At 32.6% G+C, this 9,642-nt stretch overlaps 1 protein-coding gene across 1 annotated transcript in view; it reads left to right on the top strand.

Annotated features, from left to right (window-relative positions):
• The first annotated feature begins 2,044 nt into the window (after positions 1-2,044).
• Positions 2,045-9,642, top strand: part of LOC140139735 (uncharacterized peptidase C1-like protein F26E4.3) — an 86,187-nt gene continuing 78,589 nt past the window's right edge. The window contains exon 1 of the mRNA XM_072161440.1: positions 2,045-2,535. The gene's annotated coding sequence lies outside the window, so the exon portion shown is untranslated. The remainder of the gene's footprint in view (positions 2,536-9,642) is intronic.

The raw sequence follows: 9,642 nt of genomic DNA, 5'->3' as shown, positions 1-9,642 counted from the left end.
TCTGGCTGAAATTGAGTTATCGGCATGACATTATAGTGTGGGTAAAAATACACATTTTGGTGGTTGCACCTTCCTCTCCGGAGCTGAGATATCTATAATTCCCGTTTGGGAAATCGTAGGAAATTTCCGGAAATCTGAACTTAAAATGAATAATTATTATAGATTAGTTTTGTTTTAATTTTTTGATGTACAATAAGTAGCCTTTACTGTTCTTTGACTATTAACACTAAGGAACTGTTTTGTGGTCACTATAATGTTTAAAAGAATCATTTTAATTAATAAAGTTGTTGCTTCTGAAATACTAAAAAATGGCATTTTGCAGAATTTAATTTGAAATTCATAATTAAAAATTAAGAAAGGAAATGAGATATTTCAATTTTTCTTTTTGATTTTGAAAGCATTGGTCAAGTTACATAAGGTACCGTAGTGCACAAATGGGCTCAAATGTAATTGCAATGGTGGTTTCTAGGAAAGGGGTAAATATATTTGGCTGCAAACCACAAAAGGTGCGATATAAAAGAATAATAAAATAGGAAAGCTTGAAAATTGTTCCAAACCTATTCTTTTAGTTCCTATTCATCAACACTTATCCAAAACCAAAATGAATCAAATAGAACAAGTATTAATTACACAATTAAATAAGCTGTTTTTCTCAATAAGTCAATATAATTTTGTTATTCAAGAAAAATTAAAAAAATATCTTGATTTAATTAGTTATTTTCTAATTATGGACTAATTATTAATCGAAAATCAAATTTTCGATTGATAATTGTCAATTTAATATAATTATTCAATTAGTAATTCATGTATCTGACTAATTAAATCACGATACATGTCCCATTCTTCATGTATATAATTTCTTATTCTTTGCTAATTGAATATAAGTCTTTAAAATATACAAATTAATGTGAAGTGTTATAACTATTCTTTTAGCATTAAAAGTGCATCATTTATTTTTGAATAACAAAAATATATCTTTGATGACTAATTTTAATTACTCGAAATAGACCATTATTTTTGACTAATTAAGTTTTACTGCGTTGAGTATACGGTATGAACTATTCTTTTGTTTTCTCATTTACCTATGCTTGGAAAATGCGTCGCATGTTTGTTTTTACAAATCACGCATGCTTAACCCATAAAGGAAGATACAACAATTAATTATTATGTAGTACTAGGTCATTTTAAGTTCAGTGTTAAAAATATGTCTGGTTTTCTTAGTGACATTCCAACGATTATAAACTTAATTGCAACACATACATATTTAGAGTTCTTTTTACCCATTTAACCGTGATGTCTAAACAACGAGGATATGCACCAACAATATCAATACCCATAAGGGGCAGTGCAATAATTATCTGGGGGGGGGTGGAAATCTCAAAATGACCTGTCAAACGATGATTCTCTCCCCCTCCCCCCTCCTTCTCAAGTCCTAAACCCCTTAGGCATGTCAAAAAATGCTTGCACTCGCCCCCTTTGCACATACCAAGTTCTGGGAACCCAGTTTCAAAACTTATAAATGCATTAAAATGAGTACAAACAAGCCTAGTATTGGTTCAATGGTTCCTGACATAATTATAGCTCTTGATATTTTGAGAAATCTCAAAACTTGAGTTTTTTCAGTGTTGAAGCCTATATAAGCAGAACATTGATGCGAGCAGCTTTATTATTATTATTGTTATTTAAAAGGTAGCCTATCCCACGATTGGCTATGAATGAGTGCCAATCCCCCCTTTGCCTTGCCAAAAGTATTTTCCCCTCCTCTCGACCTACCAAAATTGCTTGCTTCCTTTTTGCTCTGCCAAATTTGCTTTCCCCCTCTAGATAATTATTGCATAGCCCCTGATAAATCCGATTAATAGTTTCATCTTTAGCGATAGGCCATTTGATTTGGACCAATGAAATATCAATAGGTTGTATTTTTGACACCAATTTGTTGTTCGTACGCTGCTAGCGATTGAACTATAAAGTTCAGCCTACCCAATCCACCCACACTCGGCGGGATGTTCTACACACCGGATCATTATTTAAACTTGGGTTATCCAACTCCCCGTCACTTTCAAAAATATATTTCATGATACGCTTAACGCTGGTATAGAGTGCGTGTAACGTTGCGTATTCTGTCCCCCGTAAGCAAATAAATTGCACACTGTGTTTCGATATTGAATATCAACATCATACAAAGACGGGAAGATAAAGTTCTCTTTACGAACTCTTTGAAGTTCAAGCTAAAATCTATAGTAACAATTTACTACTGCGCATTGATTTCAACTAGAAACTTTGAGATATTGGCAGAGACTACTGCTGACTAGTGGTGGCCTTGTATTCCTTCGTGAAAACTTTATCAGTAGCGTGTAACGCGTTAGAGCGTGCTGGTGCGTGTCATTTGTGAGGTCTATCACGGGCCAAAACAACTCCATAGTTGGGTAACGAAGAGGAATTTACCAAGTCACACTGTTTTATTTGAGAAAAACTTGTGGAAGACAAACTTTACAGGAAATACTCATTTTATTACGGAATTGTACCATAGTAAAGGTAAGTTAATATTTGTACTTGTTTTAACAATATATATAAGTAAAACATTAGGATTTAAAAATCTTAAACAACTTTAGACGAATTGAAAATGAACTTTTTTGAAGAAAGTTTTTTTTTTAACTTCTTTGCTTTGGTTTCAATTTATGTGAAGGCATATATGCTTATTCATTGATTTAAAACTGTATACAATACATTTTAATTTGCATGCTTTATTCCTAATGTAGGCTATGTATTAAACTGATATCTGTTACCGTATATAAAATCCATAGGCTACATCTCCCGACGGTGGCTAAAAATACTTAAATAATTTATCATGACATATTTAACATTGAAAGTTTCCCCAGCCTTTCAACAGTTTATGTTATATTATAATCTGAAAATCTTGAAAATATTTTTTAGGATATTCAAATATATTGATAATAGCTAAGATATTTAATATCGTGTTCTTATGGTGATTAGGCTATATCTTGTCTTAATTACACTGCAAAAACAAGTGTTTATATTTAAACACCATATTGTGTTTATCAGAGCAACACTTAATAAACACATAATTCATGTTAATGGTCTAACACTAATGTTAATGGTTCTAACACTAATGTTCATAAATTAACACTTGGTGTTATATTACAAACATTAGTGTTTGTAATATAACACCAAGTGTTAATTTATGAACATTAGTGTTAGAACCATTAACATGAATTATGTGTTTATTAAGTGTTGCTCTGATAAACACAATATGGTGTTTAAATATAAACACTTGTTTTTGCAGTGTATAGGTTCTATCTCCAGTTTAAAATGTAATGTGATATTCGAATAAAGCTATAGAAATAAATCCGAAACACCAGTAGCACATGGATACTATTATCATTTAAGTATCAAGCGATTTACACCTGGAGAAATTGCAAGACTGACTAAAAATAGAAAATTACTGCGAAATAAAAACGCGCCAAAATCAGACACAGCCGTCTGCACTTTAATTGCTACAAGGTTCGGGATGTATGACATCATCCGATGCTAATAGAAACATGTAGGCCTACAGTGGCATAAGTTAAGGTAGGAGTCATGGTATACTTAACAGACTTAAGATTATTAAGTATTTCACTTAATTTAATCATGATTACATAATGTTTTTTATTTGTTTTTATGATGTTTAGGCTTAAATTGTTGTTATTTGCCAACTTACTTTTGGCATCCTTTATAATGATATAGTAGTAGTACATGTATATCAGCTCAAATTTTCCTTTCCCCTCTCAAAATATATTGTTCACTTTGCATTGTTTACAAATGTTTATTAAATGTTATTAAATGTTTTATATACCCTTTATATAACCCGACAATGAGTGCGCCATCATATAACCGGACAATAAAGCGTTTTCTGTAAAACATTTTGTGTTTGCAGGGTAGCAATCCAGATAATTATTAAATAATGCTCGTAGTCTGCACACAGACAGTTATCTCAAAAGAGATAGTTAAGCTTAGAATAATCATGTAAATACATATGCAACACAAATAAGTAGTGTCAGCTCAGCTATGATAAATACTTAAGATGAAAGATGCTCCCAAAACAAAAGGAAAGAGCTGTTGACAAATTTAATACTATTAGAAGGCGTGTTACACTTTGCTATAGAGCTGATGAGCTCTTGAAATTTATACAAGTGTCATTGTTTCAAATCCCATTCACATGCTATGCAGTTCGAGGCATGGCGTGCAAGGAGCGAATTGGGCTATTCCAGAAAAATAACTGCACATCCTATAGGCCAAGAGGAAAAACTTCTCAATAAAAGAAACGACTGGAATTCCAGTTGCCAATGTTACTTGAAAACGCTTGAAAATGCAATAAAATGAATGGAATCACGTAAGTGTCCAAAATGAGCTCTGAAATTGAAGATTTTTCTGTTGGATTTATATATTTGCCTTTGGACACTTTACAAGTCTGAATTTCCAAAAATCACGACAGGGCAAGGAGTCAAGAAATGCTTTACAGGGGGTGTGCATTTATTATCTGCAATAGCACATTGCAGAAACCTCAAATCAAAAAGTTGGGACTGATTGGGAGAATTTGCGATAGGGCCTACGGTCGCAACGCGAACATATTATAAAGTCTCTCAACTTGAGCTAACCCCATGCAGCTTTTCCAAATATGATATAGGCACAATCTAATCCCTAATCCTAACCCTAATGCTATAACGTAGGCTACATGTATAGTCAATCCCGTCTTCATGGTCTTGAAAAATAGGGGATAGGGCATTTGGCCTGAATTGGCATGCATCAAGTGGCTGAAACCCCCCCCCCCAAAAAAAAACGTGTGTGGGGTGTGGGGTGTGGGTGTATGTAGGGGTGTGGGGTGTGGTAGTCCCGAATTTTAATCTGTCTCGCCAAATATTTTCTTGCGTGTACTTGAAATGCCTGGAACGGGTTCACATACCATTGTGTATTTTGTCCAGCATATAATATCCCAATGAAAAACATTGCATGCTATCAAACAATTCTAACATTGAAACCGTTTATACTTATCGGATTACCAATTCATCGATTATAAATTTATTTGATTTAGCCAATCTAATCTAAATATTGGCACACTGTCAGCCTTTTGAATTAACTGTTTACAATAGCAGCTATGTCAGGCATTAAAAGTTGAAAATACGCATGGAAATTCGTAAATGCTTCTTTCTTTTTCAAACTTATTAATGTGATTTCAAAAGTTAGAAGTAAAATGGTTTCAACAATATTTCAACCAAATTGTAACACGGGTAACAAACCGGTTGGGTAGAACATTTTCCCAACATTGGATTATTTTCAATAGGTTACCCAATGTAAATGTTAGCTAACATTGGGTAAAAAAACCTTACATAACCAATAAGAAGTGTTCATATGGTACCCAGGAGTTGGGCAAAAGGGCACTTTTACCAAGCCTTGGTAATTGTTTTACTGACTTACTGAAAATAACCCAGTGTTGGGTAAACCATTATATCTAACTTAAATTTTACCCCACATTCAGTAATTTACTCAATGTAAATATTACCCAATATTGGGTTATTTTCAGTAATTTACTCAATGTAAATTTTACCCAATATTGGGTTATTTTCAGTAATTTACTCAATGTAAATTTTACCCAATATTGGGTTATTTTCAGTAATTTACGCAATGTAAATTTTACCTAACATTGGGTAAAAAACCTTACATAATTAATAAAAGAAGTTCATATGGTACCCAGGAGTTGGGCAAAATGTCGTTTTTACCCCACTTTGGTAATAGTTTACTTAATTACTGAAAATAGCCCAATGTGGGGTAAAATTTACCCAATGTTGGTTTAAATTTTTTACCAACGGGGTTTTACCCAGCTTTCTAAGGGTGCAGTCTCTGTTTACTTTGAACAAACTGCAATACATTACACAAAGGATTTCATTTCATTCCTGTTGTCATGGTTTTACACATAAACAAACTGTGATAGTAGGATATTGTTAGCAGTTTGGTTGCCAGTCACCGTCGTTTTATTACAGTGTATACCATGGTATTGACATCAATCCCTGATTCAATAAGTGAAACGGTGGATCTCGTATCGCTCTCATAAATTCGAAAATAACAATATCATCTGTAGTTGTGTTGTTTCCTATCATGGTTCATTTCATTTATTGAATATGATTCCGATCCCACGATAGTCAAGTTCATAATCACGGGTTATACACAGATAACTGTATACAAAGACATAATGGATCTGTATCTGTCAGATATGGTGAATATTTTTCAGCAAAGTTTGGCTACAAAATACAAATGGAATTTGTGAGTGAAATCCGAATACATAATGGCTGGACCTTACAAACCACACATTGATTTGGTAAAGGTGTTACACCTTTTGATAAATTTGTGAATATTTTTGAATTTTTCTCAAAAAATGATATAACACTGGTAACAAAAGTTATGTATATTATAGGGACAAGGAAGCCAGTTACTACATTGGAATTTCATTGACTCAAGACAAGCGGTACGTTATTTATGATAAGAAAAGAGGTACCTCCAATGAACAACTTGTCTTGAATCACTGAAATTGCAGTGAAGTAATTTGATTCCTTGCCCCTATAATATACATAACTTTTGTTACCAGTGTGTAGTTATTTTTTGAGAAAAATGCAAAGTTAGTCACAAAATTTATTAGGGGGTGTAGTACCATCTTAAAGCTTTTACTGTAAGCATGATAAATTTATACGAGTATAGGTTTCGGGTGAGGGTTAAGGTTTTGGGTGGAGATTAGTTATACGACAAAGTTATCGTGTGAAATGGAAAAGCCTGCCTGTAAGTTCAAGTTACGTTTGGATCCACAATTTTTTCGCCATTTTTAGGATATTTTTTTCTATTTGACTCACATGCAGATGCAACATACAAAGACATTACATCAATGTTTGTGTCTTTTCCCATAGGTTATGGCAAACTCTTTAGAAAAAGAAGGTATCCTCTTATTGTTCAGCAATACCCTTAACAAGTAATACCCTTAACAAGTAATACCCTTAACAAGTAATACCCTTAACAAGTAATACCCTTAACAAGTAATATCCTTAACAAGCAATACCCTTAACAATTAATACCCTTAACAATTAATACCCTTAACAAGTAATACCCTTAACAATTAATACCCTTAACAATTAATACCCTTAACAAGTAATACCCTTAACAAGTAACACCCTTAACAAGTAATACCCTTAACAATTAATACCCTTAACAAGTAATACCCTTAACAAGTAATACCCTTTACATGTAGTACCCTTAACAATTAATACCCTTAACAATTAATACCCTTTACAAGTAATACCCTTAACAAGTAATACCCTTAACAAGTAATACCCTTAACAAGTAATACCCTTAACAAGTAATACCCTTAACAATTAATACCCTTTACAAGTAATACCCTTAACAAGTAATACCCTTAACAATTAACACCCTTAACAAGTAATACCCTTTACAAGTAATACCCTTAACAAGTAATACCCTTAACAAGTAATACCCTTAACAATTAATACTCTTAACAAGTAATACCCTTAACAAGTAATACCCTTAACAATTAATACCCTTTACAGGTAATACCCTTAACAAGTAATACCCTTTACAAGTAATACCCTTAACAAGTAATACCCTTAACAATTAATACCCTTTACAATTAATACCCTTAACAAGTAATACCCTTAACAATTAATACCCTTTACAAGTAATACCCTTAACAAGTAATACCCTTAACAAGTAATACCCTTAACAAGTAATACCCTTAACAAGTAATACCCTTAACAAGTAATACCCTTAACAATTAATACCCTTAACAATTAATACCCTTAACAATTAATACCCTTTACAAGTAATACCCTTAACAAGTAATACCCTTTACAAGCAGTACCCTTAGCAAGTAATACCCTTAACAATTAATACCCTTAACAAGTAATACCCTTTACAAGCAGTACCCTTAGCAAGTAATACCCTTTACAAGTAATACCCTTAACAAGTAATACCCTTAACAAGTAATACCCTTAACAAGTAATACCCTTAACAATTAATACCCTTTACAAGTAATACCCTTAACAATTATACCCTTTACAGGTAATACCCTTAACAAGTAATACCCTTAACAAGTAATACCCTTTACAAGTAATACCCTTTACAAGCAATACCCACAACAAGTAATACACGTAACAAGTAATACCCTTAACAAGTAATACCCTTAACAAGCAATACCCTTAACAAGTAATGCCCTTTACATGTAGTACCCTTAACAATTAATACCCTTTACAAGTAGTACCCTTAACAAGTAATACACTTTACAAGTAATGCCCTTTTAACCATTGAAAAAATGACCAAAGCCATGGCAAAAAATGTGAAGTGTTAGTGGTGCATTCTTATTGTTTTTACAAGTAATACCATGGGTTATTGATGTTAATATATAGAAGATACACTCGGCTATGGGGCACCGAGTGAATTATTTTGAACTAAACAGAATAGATACAGAGCTTTGCGTGACAATTTTAGATATACCATAAAAATGAGCACCATTTTGATTCAGGCCTAATAAGTTACTATTTATTGAGTAATAAACTGAATGGATGGATTGTCACTTGAAAAAGGTGAAGGTGGGCAAAAAAGGTACGTGATACCCAAAAAGTACTATAGGCAATTTTCAATTATTTTGCCAATGCAGCTATAGACTAGGATACGGTATAGTGCTTCACTGAGCATACAAGAAAATAAATGAATAAAATAAAGGGAAGATATATAGTTCACCATTGATTGTAAACAAGTCTTTTGGAAATATGGGCACAGTAAAAAAAGGCAGCAATATCAATTACATCGGACTGTACAGATTCATATACATGCTGGTTGATTCAAATAGTTAAGGGGGAATAATACCCTGATTTTCATCAGTACCACTCTTCTTTTTTTTCTTGCAAATTTATAAAGTAGATAAATATGTTCATCACCTCATGTCATGAACTTATAAAATATATCTACATACAAAGTGTTTTTAAACCATTTTAGTAAGTCATTTTAGCCCTGTATATTTTTTTTTGTTTACTGTATCCTAGTAACTGAGATGTGTGTTTCATAACAAACCATAATTTATTCTATTGAACATGTCCAAGTAGAATACATGAATAGAATACATTAAATCCTTTGTTATACTATCTATAGAAATGTACTCACTGATTATAACACTGAATAAATTAAATACGCCTAATCTCTTCCACATAGACAATTTAATACTACACCATGTATGTATCTTCTATAAAGTGTTGTTAGGAAAAGAGATTAAAAAAGGCTATAAGGTCATCAAAGGTCAGGTTATAGTTCAATTGGTTCAGGTCAAATTCAGGCATCAATTTTGAATACATGTGATAGTCTGTGATATCATACATGTCATAATGAGGCATCAATTTTGATATTTTGTCTGTTACTGGATATATAATGGAAATGTGTGAGGTGGATATACTAAAATACCTGGGGATGTAAATGGTGAGTACAATTTAGATTGCCTAGTTGAGATGGATTGGGCAACTAAATATAAAATAGTTACCAAAATCACAAAAATTAAGCTTACGGAAAACTACCTAATATGGTGGTATAGGTGACAAA

This window comes from Amphiura filiformis, chromosome 18, assembly GCF_039555335.1.
Source record: "Amphiura filiformis chromosome 18, Afil_fr2py, whole genome shotgun sequence".
Classification (NCBI taxonomy): Eukaryota; Metazoa; Echinodermata; class Ophiuroidea; order Amphilepidida; family Amphiuridae; genus Amphiura; species Amphiura filiformis.
This window is presented reverse-complemented; position numbering and strand designations above follow the sequence as displayed.